The 15,318-nt window shown below is 53.0% G+C and overlaps 1 protein-coding gene across 1 annotated transcript in view; it reads right to left on the reverse strand.

The window, feature by feature from the left end:
- LOC140399363 (retinoic acid receptor RXR-alpha-A) overlaps window positions 1-1,819 on the reverse strand; it is a 348,218-nt gene extending 346,399 nt beyond the window's left edge. The window contains exon 1 of the mRNA XM_072488936.1: window positions 1,600-1,819. The gene's annotated coding sequence lies outside the window, so the exon portion shown is untranslated. The remainder of the gene's footprint in view (window positions 1-1,599) is intronic.
- Between the last annotated feature and the right edge of the window lie 13,499 nt (window positions 1,820-15,318).

Raw genomic sequence — 15,318 nt, forward strand, 5'->3', positions numbered from 1 at the left:
AGCCTTGACACAAATCTGTCCCAACAACACAGCCCTGACACACAAATCTGTCCCAACAACACAGCACTGACACACAAACCTGTCCCAACAACACAGCACTGACACACAAACCTGTCCCAACAACACAGCACTGACACACAAACCTGTCCCAACAACACAGCACTGACACACAAACCTGTCCCAACAACACAGCCTTGACACAAATCTGTCCCAACAACACAGCACTGACACACAAACCTGTCCCAACAACACAGCCCTGACACACAAACCTGTCCCAACAACACAGCACTGACACACAAACCTGTCCCAACAACACAGCACTGACACACAAATCTGTCCCAACAACACAGCCTTGACACAAATCTGTCCCAACAACACAGCACTGACACACAAACCTGTCCCAACAACACAGCCTTGACACAAACCTGTCCCAACAACACAGCCCTGACACACAAACCTGTCCCAACAACACAGCACTGACACACAAACCTGTCCCAACAACACAGCCCTGACACACAAACCTGTCCCAACAACACAGCCTTGACACAAATCTGTCCCAACAACACAGCCCTGACACACAAATCTGTCCCAACAACACAGCCTTGACACAAACCTGTCCCAACAACACAGCACTGACACACAAACCTGTCCCAACAACACAGCACTGACACACAAACCTGTCCCAACAACACAGCCTTGACACAAACCTGTCCCAACAACACAGCCCTGACACACAAACCTGTCCCAACAACACAGCACTGACACACAAACCTGTCCCAACAACACAGCCCTGACACACAAACCTGTCCCAACAACACAGCCCTGACAAACAAACCTGTCCCAACAACACAGCACTGACACACAAACCTGTCCCAACAACACAGCTCTGACACACAAACCTGTCCCAACAACACAGCCTTGACACAAACCTGTCCCAACAACACAGCCCTGACACACAAACCTGTCCCAACAACACAGCACTGACACACAAACCTGTCCCAACAACACAGCATTGACACACAAACCTGTCCCAACAACACAGCCCTGACACACAAACCTGTCCCAACAACACAGCACTGACACACAAACCTGTCCCAACAACACAGCACTGACACACAAACCTGTCCCAACAACACAGCCTTGACACAAATCTGTCCCAACAACACAGCCCTGGCACACAAACCTGACCCAATAACACAGCCGTGACACAAACCTGCCCCAACAACACAGCACTGACACACAAACCTGTCCCAACAACACAGCACTGACACACAAACCTGTCCCAACAACACAGCCCTGACACACAAACCTGTCCCAACAACACAGCCGTGACACAAACCTGTCCCAACAACACAGCCTTGAAACAAATCTGTCCCAACACCACAGCCCTGACACACAAACCTGTCCCAACAACACAGCCCTGACACACAAACCTGTCCCAACAACACAGCACTGACACACAAACCTGTCCCAACACAGCCTTGACACAAACCTGTCCCAACAACACAGCCCTTACACACAAACTTGTCCCAACAACACAGCCCTGACACACAAACCTGTCCCAACAACACAGCATTGACACACAAACCTCCTGCTTACCTGGCAATTCATCCCCAAATCACAAGCTCCGCAATCCCGACAACGAAGCTGCAGCGGGTCAGCGGCAGCGGGATCTGTCCCGGGGACCAGCCCGTCCCTCTCCGGCCGCACCGACTCTGGGAACCTCCGCCTTCCGCGGGGCTCCCGCCGCCGTCGCTGAATCCCGCCCGCCGCCGCTCGCGGAATCGCTGCTGCAGGAGGAGCGGCTTCTCCCGGGGAGGAGGCGGAGAGTCAGATTCCCACTGACTTTAGTCAATAATTACAACCAACCTCAAACCCTCCCAAACACAGAGCCTCCCAAACACAAACCCTCCCAAACACAGAGCCTCCCAAACACAAACCCTCCCAAACACAGAGCCTCCCAAACACAGAGCCTACCAAACACAGAGCCTTCCAAACACAAACCCTCCCAAACACAAACCCTCCCAAACACAAACCCTCCCAAACACAGAGCCTTCCAAACACAAACCCTCCCAAACACAGAGCCTCCCAAACACAGAGCCTTCAAACACAAACCCTCCCAAACACAAACCCTTCCAAACACAGAGCCTTCCAAACACAAACCCTCCCAAACACAGAGTCTCCCAAACACAGAGCCTCCCAAACACAGAGCCTTCCAAACACAAACCCTCCCAAACACAAACCCTCCCAAACACAGAGCCTCCCAAACACAGAGCCTTTCAAACACAAACCCTCCCAAACACAGAGCCTCCCAAACACAAACCCTCCCAAACACAAACCCTCCCAAACACAGAGCCTCCCAAACACAGAGCCTCCCAAACACAGACCCTCCCAAACACAAACCCTCCCAAACACAAACCCTCCCAAACACAGAGCCTCCCAAACAAAGAGCCTCCCAAACACAGACCCTCTCAAACACAGAGCCTCCCAAACACAGACCCTCCCAAACACAGAGCCTCCCAAACACAAACCCTCCCAAACACAAACCCTCCCAAACACAAACCCTCCCAAACACAGAGCCTCCCAAACACAGAGCCACCCAAACACAACCCCCACCAAACACAAACCCTCCCAAACACAAACCCTCCCAAACACAGAGCCTCCCAAACACAGACCCTCCCAAACACAGAGCCTCCCAAACACAGAGCCTCCCAAACACAAACCCTCCCAAACACATAGCCTCCCAAACACAGAGCCTCCCAAACACAAACCCTCCCAAACACAGAGCCTCCCAAACACAGACCCTCCCAAACACAAACCCTCCCAAACACAGCCTCCCAAACACAGAGCCTCCCAAACACAGACCCTCCCAAACACAAACCCTCCCAAACACAGAGCCTCCCAAACACAGAGCCCCCCAAACACAAACCCTCCCAAACACAGACCCTCCCAAACACAGAGCCTCCCAAACACAGACCCTCCCAAACACAAACCCTCCCAAACACAGACCCTCCCAAACCCTCACAAACCCTCCCAAACCCAGACCCTCCCAAACATAGTCCCTCCCAAACACAGACCCTCCCAAACACAGACCCTCCCAAACCCTCCCAAACACAGACCCTCCCAAACACAGACCCTCCCAAGCCCTCCCAAACATAGACCCGACCAAACCCTCCCAAACAGAAACCCTCCCAAACACAAACCCTCCAAAACCCTCCCAAACACAAACCGTCCCAAACACAGACCCTCCCAAACACAGTCCCTCCAAAACCCTCCCAAACACAAACCCTCCCAAACACAGACCCTCCCAAACACAGACCCTCCAAAACCCTCCCAAACCCAAACCCTCCCAAACACTGACCCTCCCAAACCCAGACTCTCCCAAACACAGACCCTGCCAAACACAAAGCCTCCAAAACACAAACCCTCCCAAACACAGACCCTCCCAAACACAGACCCTCCCAAACACAGAGCCTCCCAAACACAGACCCTCCCAAACACAGAGCCTCCAAACACAGACACTCCCAAACACAGAGCCTCCCAAACACAACTCCTCCCAAACAGAAACCCTCCCAAACACAGAGCCTCCCAAACACATACCCTCCCAAACACAAACCCTCCCAAACACAGAGCCTCCCAAACACAGAGCCTCCAAAACACAAACCCTCCCAAACACAGAGCCTCCCAAACACAGACCCTCCTAAACACAAACCCTCCCAAACACAGTGCCTCCCAAACACAGAGCCTCCCAAACACAGACCCTCCCAAACACAAACCCTCCCAAACACAGAGCCTCCCAAACACAAACCCTCCCAAACACAGAGCCTCCCAAACACAGAGCCTCCCAAACACAGACCCTCCCAAACACAAACCCTCCCAAACACAGACCCTCCCAAACCCTCACAAACCCTCCCAAACCCAGACCCCCCCAAACATAGTCCCTCCCAAACACAGACCCTCCCAAACACAGATCCTCCCAAACCCTCCCAAACACAGACTCTCCCAAACACAGACCCTCCCAAGCCCTCCCAAACACAGACCCTACCAAACCCTCCCAAACACAAACCCTCCCAAACACAAACCCTCCAAATCCCTCCCAAACACAAACCCTCCCAAACACAGACCCTCCCAAACACAGTCCCTCCAAAACCCTCCCAAACACAAACCCTCCCAAACACAGACCCTCCAAAACCCTCCCAAACCCAAACCCTCCCAAACACAGACCCTGCCAAACACAGACGCTCCCAAACCCCCAAAACACAAACCCTCCCAAACACAGACCCTCCCAAACACAGACCCTCCAAAACCCTCCCAAACACAAACCCTCCCAAACACAGAGCCTCCCAAACACAGAGCCTCCCAAACACAGACCCTCCCAAACACAAACCCTCCCAAACACAAACCCTCCCAAACACAGAGCCTCCCAAACAAAGAGCCTCCCAAACACAGACCCTCTCAAACACAGAGCCTCCCAAACACAGACCCTCCCAAACACAGAGCCTCCCAAACACAAACCCTCCCAAACACAAACCCTCCCAAACACAAACCCTCCCAAACACAGAGCCTCCCAAACACAGAGCCACCCAAACACAACCCCCACCAAACACAAACCCTCCCAAACACAAACCCTCCCAAACACAGAGCCTCCCAAACACAGACCCTCCCAAACACAGAGCCTCCCAAACACAGAGCCTCCCAAACACAAACCCTCCCAAACACATAGCCTCCCAAACACAGAGCCTCCCAAACACAAACCCTCCCAAACACAGAGCCTCCCAAACACAGACCCTCCCAAACACAAACCCTCCCAAACACAGCCTCCCAAACACAGAGCCTCCCAAACACAGACCCTCCCAAACACAAACCCTCCCAAACACAGAGCCTCCCAAACACAGAGCCTCCCAAACACAAACCCTCCCAAACACAGACCCTCCCAAACACAGAGCCTCCCAAACACAGACCCTCCCAAACACAAACCCTCCCAAACACAGACCCTCCCAAACCCTCACAAACCCTCCCAAACCCAGACCCTCCCAAACATAGTCCCTCCCAAACACAGACCCTCCCAAACACAGACCCTCCCAAACCCTCCCAAACACAGACCCTCCCAAACACAGACCCTCCCAAGCCCTCCCAAACATAGACCCGACCAAACCCTCCCAAACAGAAACCCTCCCAAACACAAACCCTCCAAAACCCTCCCAAACACAAACCGTCCCAAACACAGACCCTCCCAAACACAGTCCCTCCAAAACCCTCCCAAACACAAACCCTCCCAAACACAGACCCTCCCAAACACAGACCCTCCAAAACCCTCCCAAACCCAAACCCTCCCAAACACTGACCCTCCCAAACCCAGACTCTCCCAAACACAGACCCTGCCAAACACAAAGCCTCCAAAACACAAACCCTCCCAAACACAGACCCTCCCAAACACAGACCCTCCCAAACACAGAGCCTCCCAAACACAGACCCTCCCAAACACAGAGCCTCCAAACACAGACACTCCCAAACACAGAGCCTCCCAAACACAACTCCTCCCAAACAGAAACCCTCCCAAACACAGAGCCTCCCAAACACATACCCTCCCAAACACAAACCCTCCCAAACACAGAGCCTCCCAAACACAGAGCCTCCAAAACACAAACCCTCCCAAACACAAACCCTCCCAAACACAGACCCTCCCAAACACAGAGCCTCCCAAACACAGACCCTCCCAAACACAAACCCTCCCAAACACAGACCCTCCCAAACCCTCACAAACCCTCCCAAACCCAGACCCTCCCAAACATAGTCCCTCCCAAACACAGACCCTCCCAAACACAGACCCTCCCAAACCCTCCCAAACACAGACCCTCCCAAACACAGACCCTCCCAAGCCCTCCCAAACATAGACCCGACCAAACCCTCCCAAACAGAAACCCTCCCAAACACAAACCCTCCAAAACCCTCCCAAACACAAACCGTCCCAAACACAGACCCTCCCAAACACAGTCCCTCCAAAACCCTCCCAAACACAAACCCTCCCAAACACAGACCCTCCCAAACACAGACCCTCCAAAACCCTCCCAAACCCAAACCCTCCCAAACACTGACCCTCCCAAACCCAGACTCTCCCAAACACAGACCCTGCCAAACACAAAGCCTCCAAAACACAAACCCTCCCAAACACAGACCCTCCCAAACACAGACCCTCCCAAACACAGAGCCTCCCAAACACAGACCCTCCCAAACACAGAGCCTCCAAACACAGACACTCCCAAACACAGAGCCTCCCAAACACAACTCCTCCCAAACAGAAACCCTCCCAAACACAGAGCCTCCCAAACACATACCCTCCCAAACACAAACCCTCCCAAACACAGAGCCTCCCAAACACAGAGCCTCCAAAACACAAACCCTCCCAAACACAGAGCCTCCCAAACACAGACCCTCCCAAACACAAACCCTCCCAAACACAGTGCCTCCCAAACACAGAGCCTCCCAAACACAGACCCTCCCAAACACAAACCCTCCCAAACACAGAGCCTCCCAAACACAAACCCTCCCAAACACAGAGCCTCCCAAACACAGAGCCTCCCAAACACAGACCCTCCCAAACACAAACCCTCCCAAACACAGACCCTCCCAAACCCTCACAAACCCTCCCAAACCCAGACCCCCCCAAACATAGTCCCTCCCAAACACAGACCCTCCCAAACACAGATCCTCCCAAACCCTCCCAAACACAGACTCTCCCAAACACAGACCCTCCCAAGCCCTCCCAAACACAGACCCTACCAAACCCTCCCAAACACAAACCCTCCCAAACACAAACCCTCCAAATCCCTCCCAAACACAAACCCTCCCAAACACAGACCCTCCCAAACACAGTCCCTCCAAAACCCTCCCAAACACAAACCCTCCCAAACACAGACCCTCCAAAACCCTCCCAAACCCAAACCCTCCCAAACACAGACCCTGCCAAACACAGACGCTCCCAAACCCCCAAAACACAAACCCTCCCAAACACAGACCCTCCCAAACACAGACCCTCCAAAACCCTCCCAAACACAAACCCTCCCAAACACAGAGCCTCCCAAACACAGAGCCTCCCAAACACAGACCCTCCCAAACACAAACCCTCCCAAACACAAACCCTCCCAAACACAGAGCCTCCCAAACAAAGAGCCTCCCAAACACAGACCCTCTCAAACACAGAGCCTCCCAAACACAGACCCTCCCAAACACAGAGCCTCCCAAACACAAACCCTCCCAAACACAAACCCTCCCAAACACAAACCCTCCCAAACACAGAGCCTCCCAAACACAGAGCCACCCAAACACAACCCCCACCAAACACAAACCCTCCCAAACACAAACCCTCCCAAACACAGAGCCTCCCAAACACAGACCCTCCCAAACACAGAGCCTCCCAAACACAGAGCCTCCCAAACACAAACCCTCCCAAACACATAGCCTCCCAAACACAGAGCCTCCCAAACACAAACCCTCCCAAACACAGAGCCTCCCAAACACAGACCCTCCCAAACACAAACCCTCCCAAACACAGCCTCCCAAACACAGAGCCTCCCAAACACAGACCCTCCCAAACAAAAACCCTCCCAAACACAGAGCCTCCCAAACACAGAGCCTCCCAAACACAAACCCTCCCAAACACAGACCCTCCCAAACACAGAGCCTCCCAAACACAGACCCTCCCAAACACAAACCCTCCCAAACACAGACCCTCCCAAACCCTCACAAACCCTCCCAAACCCAGACCCTCCCAAACATAGTCCCTCCCAAACACAGACCCTCCCAAACACAGACCCTCCCAAACCCTCCCAAACACAGACCCTCCCAAACACAGACCCTCCCAAGCCCTCCCAAACATAGACCCGACCAAACCCTCCCAAACAGAAACCCTCCCAAACACAAACCCTCCAAAACCCTCCCAAACACAAACCGTCCCAAACACAGACCCTCCCAAACACAGTCCCTCCAAAACCCTCCCAAACACAAACCCTCCCAAACACAGACCCTCCCAAACACAGACCCTCCAAAACCCTCCCAAACCCAAACCCTCCCAAACACTGACCCTCCCAAACCCAGACTCTCCCAAACACAGACCCTGCCAAACACAAAGCCTCCAAAACACAAACCCTCCCAAACACAGACCCTCCCAAACACAGACCCTCCCAAACACAGAGCCTCCCAAACACAGACCCTCCCAAACACAGAGCCTCCAAACACAGACACTCCCAAACACAGAGCCTCCCAAACACAACTCCTCCCAAACAGAAACCCTCCCAAACACAGAGCCTCCCAAACACATACCCTCCCAAACAGAAACCCTCCCAAACACAGAGCCTCCCAAACACAGAGCCTCCAAAACACAAACCCTCCCAAACACAGAGCCTCCCAAACACAGACCCTCCTAAACACAAACCCTCCCAAACACAGTGCCTCCCAAACACAGAGCCTCCCAAACACAGACCCTCCCAAACACAAACCCTCCCAAACACAGAGCCTCCCAAACACAAACCCTCCCAAACACAGAGCCTCCCAAACACAGAGCCTCCCAAACACAGACCCTCCCAAACACAAACCCTCCCAAACACAGACCCTCCCAAACCCTCACAAACCCTCCCAAACCCAGACCCCCCCAAACATAGTCCCTCCCAAACACAGACCCTCCCAAACACAGATCCTCCCAAACCCTCCCAAACACAGACTCTCCCAAACACAGACCCTCCCAAGCCCTCCCAAACACAGACCCTACCAAACCCTCCCAAACACAAACCCTCCCAAACACAAACCCTCCAAATCCCTCCCAAACACAAACCCTCCCAAACACAGACCCTCCCAAACACAGTCCCTCCAAAACCCTCCCAAACACAAACCCTCCCAAACACAGACCCTCCAAAACCCTCCCAAACCCAAACCCTCCCAAACACAGACCCTGCCAAACACAGACGCTCCCAAACCCCCAAAACACAAACCCTCCCAAACACAGACCCTCCCAAACACAGACCCTCCAAAACCCTCCCAAACACAAACCCTCCCAAACACAGAACCTCCCAAACCTAGAGCCTCCCAAACACAGAGCCTCCCAAACACAGACCCTCCCAAACACAGAACCTCCCAAACACAGACCCTCACAAACACAGAGCCTCCAAAACATAACTCCTCCCAAACACAAACCCTCCCAAACACAGAGCCTCCCAAACACAGAGCCTCCCAAACACAGACCCTCCCAAACACAAACCCTCACAAACACAGAGCCTCCCAAACACAGAGCCTCCCAAACACAAACCCTCCCAAACACAGAGCCTCCCAAACACAGACCCTCCCAAACACAAATCCTCCCAAACACAGAGCCTCCCAAACACAGAGCCTCCCAAACACAGACCCTACCAAACACAAACCCTCCCAAACACAGAACCTCCCAAACACATAGCGTCCCAAACACAAACCCTCCCAAACACAGACCCTCCCAAACACAGAGCCTCCCAAACACAGACCCTCCCAAACCCCACAAACCCTCCCAAACCCAGACCCTCCCAAACACAGTCCCTCCCAAACACAGACCCTCCCAAACACAGACCCTCCCAAACCCTCCCAAACACAGACCCTCCCAAACACAGACCCTCCCAAGCCCTCCCAAACACAGACCCTACCAAACCCTCCCAAACGCAAAGCCTCCCAAACACAAACCCTCCAAAACCCTTCCAAACACAAACCCTCCCAAACACAGACCCTCCCAAACACAGTCCCTCCAAAAGCCTCCCAAACACAAACCCTCCCAAACACAGACCCTCCCAAACAAAGACCCTCCAAAACCCTCCCAAACACAAACCCTCCCAAACACTGACCCTCCCAAACCCAGACTCTCCCAAACACAGACCCTGCCAAACACAAACCCTCCAAAATACAAACCCTCCCAAACACAGAGCCTCCCAAACACAGACCCTCCTAAACACAAACCCTCCCAAACACAGAACCTCCCAAACACATAGCGTCCCAAACACAAACCCTCCCAAACACAGACCCTCCCAAACACAGAGCCTCCCAAACACAGACCCTCCCAAACACCAACCCTCCCAAACACAGACCCTCCCAAACCCCACAAACCCTCCCAAACCCAGACCCTCCCAAACACAGTCCCTCCCAAACACAGACCCTCCCAAACACAGACCCTCCCAAACACAGACCCTCCCAAACACAGACCCTCCCAAGCCCTCCCAAACACAGACCCTACCAAACCCTCCCAAACACAAAGCCTCCCAAACACAAACCCTCCAAAACCCTTCCAAACACAAACCCTCCCAAACACAGACCCTCCCAAAGACAGTCCCTCCAAAAGCCTCCCAAACACAAACCCTCCCAAACACAGACCCTCCCAAACACAGACCCTCCAAAACCCTCCCAAACACAAACCCTCCCAAACACTGACCCTCCCAAACCCAGACTCTCCCAAACACAGACACTGCCAAACACAAACCCTCCAAAATACAAACCCTCGCAAACACAGAGCCTCCCAAACACAGACCCTCCCAAACACAGAGCCTCCCAAACACAGACCCTCCGAAACACAGAGCCTCCAAACACAAACCCTCCCAAACACAGAGCATCCCAAACACAACTCCTCCCAAACACAAACCCTCCCAAACACAGAGCCTCCCAAACACAGAGCCTCCCAAACACAGAGCCTCCCAAACACAAACCCTCCCAAACACAGAGCCTCCCAAACACAGACCCTCCCAAACACAAACCCTCCCAAACACAGAGCCTCCCAAACACAGAGCCTCCCAAACACAGACCCTCCCAAACACAAACCCTCCCAAACACAGAGCCTCCCAAACACAGAGCCTCCCAAACACAAACCCTCCCAAACACAGACCCTCCCAAACACAGAGCCTCCCAAACACAGACCCTCCCAAACACAAAGCCTCCCAAACATAGACCCTCCCAAACCCTCACAAACCCTCCCAAACCCAGACCCTCCCAAACACAGTCCGTCCCAAACACAGACCCTCCCAAACACAGAACCTCCCAAACCCTCCCAAACACAGACCCTCCCAAACACAGACTCTCCCAAGCCCTCCGAAACACAGACCCTACCAAACCCTCCCAAACACAAACCCTCCCAAACACAATCCCTCCAAAACCCTCCCAAACACAGACCCTCCAAAACACAGACCCTCGAAAACCCTCCCAAACACAAACCCTCCCAAACACATACCCTCCCAAACACAGACCCGCCAAAACCCTCCCATACACAAACCTTCTGAAACACAAACACTCCCAAACACAGACCCTCCCAAACACAAACCCTCCCAAACACAATCCCTCCCCAAAACAGACCCTCCCAAACACAGACCCCCTCAAACACTCCCAAACACAGACCCTGCCAAACACAGACCCTGCCAAACCCTCCCAAACGCAAACCCTCCCAAACACAGACCCTCCACAACCCTCCCAAATACAGACCCTCCCAAACCCTCCCAAACACAGATCCTCCTAAATCCTCCCAAACACAGACCCTCCCAAACACAGAACCTCCCAAACACAGACACTCCCAAACCCACCCAAACACAGACCATCCCAAACTCAAACCCTCCCAAACACAGACCATTCCAAACACAGACCCCCTCAAACCCTCCCAAACACACACCCTCCCAAACACAGACCCTCATAAACACAGACCCTCCCAACCACAGACCGTCCCAAACCCTCCTAAACACAGACCCTCCCAAACACAGACCATCCCAAACATTCCCAAACCCAGACCCTCCCAAACACAGATTGACCCAAACCCTCCCAAACACAGACCCTCCCAAACACAGACCCTACAAAACCCGCCCAAACCCAAACCCTCCCAAACACTGACCCTCCCAAACCCAGACTCTCCCAAACACAGACCCTGCCAAACACAAACCCTCCAAAACACAAACCATCCCAAACACAGAGCCTCCCAAACACAGACCCTCCCAAACACAGAGCCTCCCAAACACAGACCCTCCCAAACACAGAGCCTCCCAAACACAGACCCTCCCAAACACAGAGCCTCCCAAACACAGACCCTCCCAAACCCAAACCCTCCCAAACACAGAGCCTCCCAAACACAGAGCCTCCCAAACACAGACCCTCCCAAACACAAACCCTCCCAAACACAGAGCCTCCCAAACACAGACCCTCCCAAACACAAACCCTCCCAAACACAGACCCTCTCAAACCCTCACAAACCCTCCCAATCCCAGACCCTCCCAAACACAGTCCCTCCCAAACACAGACCCTCCCAAACACAGACCCTCCCACACCCTCCCAAACACAGACCCTCCCAAACACAGACCCTCCCAAGCCCTCCCAAACACAGACCCTACCAAACCCTCCCAAATACAAACCCTCCAAACACAAACCCTCCAAAACCCTACCAAACACAAAGCCTCCCAAACACAGACCCTCCCAAACACAGTCCCTCCAAAACCCTCCCAAACACAAACCCTCCCAAACACAGACCCTCCCAAACACAGACCCTCCCAAACCCTCCCAAACCCAAACCCTCCCAAACACTGACCCTCCCAAATCCAGACTCTCCCAAACACAGACCCTCCCAAACACAGACCCTCCAAAACCCTCCCAAACACAAACCTTCCCAAACACAGGCCCTCCCAAACCCAGAGCCTCCCAAACACAGACCCTCCCAAACACAGACCCTCCAATACCCTCCCAAACACAAACCCTTCCAAACACTGACCCTCCGAAACACAGACCCTCCAGAACCTTCCCAAACACAAACCCTCCCAAACACAGACCCTCCCAAACACAGACCCTCCAAGACCCTCCCAAACACAAACCCCCTGAAACACAAACCCTCCCAAACACAGACCCTCCCAAACACAATCCCTCCCAAAAACAGACCCTCCCAAACACAGGTCCCCTCAAACCCTCCCAAACACAGACCCTGCCAAACACAGACATGCCAAACCCTCCCAAACACAAACCCTCCCAAACACAGACCCTCCAAAACCCTCCCAAACACAGACCCTCCCAAACCCTCCCAAACACAGATCCTCCCAAATCCTCCCAAACACAGACCCTCCCAAACACAGACCCTCCCAAACACAGACCCTGCCAAACACAGACACTCCCAAACCCACCCAAACACAGACCCTCCCAAACTCAAACCCTCCCAAACACAGACCATTCCAAACACAGACCCCCTCAAACCCTCCCAAACACAGACCCTCCCAAACACAGACCCTCCCAAACACAGACCGTCCCAAACCCTACCATACACAGACTGTCCCAAACACAGACCATCCCAAACCCTCCCAAACACAGACCCTCCCAAACACAGATTGACCCAAACCCTCCCAAACACAGACCCTCCCAAACACAGACCCTCTCAAACCCTCCCAAACACAGACCTCCCAAACACAGACCCCCGCAAACCTTCCCAACACAAACTCTCCCAAACACAGACCCTCCCAAACACAAACTTCCCAAAACACAGACCTTCCCAAACACAAACTTCCCCAAACACAGACCCTCCCAAACACAGACCCCCTCAAACCCTCCCAAGCACAGACGCTAAATCCTCCCTGAATACAGAACCACCTCAAACTCTCCCTATTCATAGACCAGCACAAACCCAGGGTGGGATTCTCCGCCGGCGGCATTCTCCATTTTCCCAGCGCCCGGAGTTTTCCCGACGGCGTGGGGCTTCCCCGCAATGGGAAACTCCATTGACTGTCTGGCGTAAGGTAGGATCCCGCCGGCGGATCGGGCAGAAAAGTTGTGCGACGGGGTGTAGAATCCAGCCCCCTCTCCCTATACACAGAACCCCCTCAAACACTGCCCAATACACACACCAACCTCAAACACTGCCCAATACACACACCAACCTCAAACACTGCCCAATACACACACCAACCTCAAACACTGCCCAATACACACACCAACCTCAAACCCTCCCAATACACAGAATCATGCCCCTTTAGCCTTTTCCACCCCCCTATTAACCTGCCCTTCTTCCTTCAGAGATCTATGGACAAACACGTCAAGGTCACTTTGTTCCCCAGAACTTGCCAGTCTTAGACCTTTCATAGTATACAACTTGTCCCTCTACAGATCTTTGTATCATCTGCAAACTTAGCAACAGTGCCTTCAGTTCCTCCTTCCAGATCATTAATGTATATTGTGAAAAGTTGTGGTCCCAGCACCGACCCCTCAATCGGTGGGTGCAAAAACTTCAACAAATGGGGGAAATGTGCAGGGCCTGGGAGCGGGGTCCCAGATAGAAGTGACCCTGGAGACAGGGTGTGAGACCTGTTTAGTGGCTCTGTACATGTGTATAATTCACCTTTACTTGTTACCGATAAACCTGTGTTCAGTTACACCGGAAATCTCCCTGGTCCTGCTTCGAGCCATCACATTGACAGTGAGTGTAAACCGAATCGATTGCAAATCCTCTGTAGTTTAGAATTCGCAGGGGAAGAGAGAAGCCTTCAAAATGATAAAAGAAATCGAAAAGCATCAAAGGCATCATAAAGCAGCGAGCACAAAATGCCAGTGGTTGGGCAGCTTGATCCATTCGACCAGGTAAAGACTGGAGGCATTTATTGAGTGGCTCTGTTACCTCTTTACAGCAGAAAAAATAATGAGACAGGATAAACAAAAGGTTATTCTATTAACATTTGTGGACCCCAGATTTTCACCTCATCAGGAATTAGGCGTCCCTAGAGCCCCCTGAAACAAAGTCATTTGGCTAATTGTTGACACTGGATGAAGAGCATTTCAGCACTAGACCCTCAATCAGATTACACAATACAACTTTAATTTGGCTGTCAGGGACCCAAGAGAGATGATCTGCACCTTAATTGCCAGACTCTGCAAAATGGCCAAACATTGTGAGTTTGATACAGCGCTCAACGACATGCTGCGTGACTGTTTAGTATGCGGTAACAACATAAGTATGCAAAAGGATTTCCTGGCTGAAACAAAGGTTACCCTGGACAAGGCGACTGAAATTGCTCAGGCAATCGAGTGCACCGAGGAGGGTGTGTCAGAGCTTCAAAGTGTGCAAGAGGGCAAGGTGAACCAGCTGTGAGGAGGGTGGGGGGGGAGGAATAGTTGCAAGGCAAATAGCAGGTGGAAAGGCACAGGGGAAGGACAGCACAACCCCAGGAACACGGTGGTAGTCAGTGATCAAGGAAGAAAATGGGTCGTCAGCCCAGAGGTCAGGATGGTTACTGCCGATGTGGAGAAGACCATCCCAGGAAGTCTGCCGCTGCAGAGTTTATTTGTTTTCGGTGTAATAGGAGGGGTCAT

The sequence above is a fragment of the Scyliorhinus torazame genome, chromosome 22 (genome assembly GCF_047496885.1).
Source record: "Scyliorhinus torazame isolate Kashiwa2021f chromosome 22, sScyTor2.1, whole genome shotgun sequence".
NCBI classification, from domain to species: Eukaryota; Metazoa; Chordata; class Chondrichthyes; order Carcharhiniformes; family Scyliorhinidae; genus Scyliorhinus; species Scyliorhinus torazame.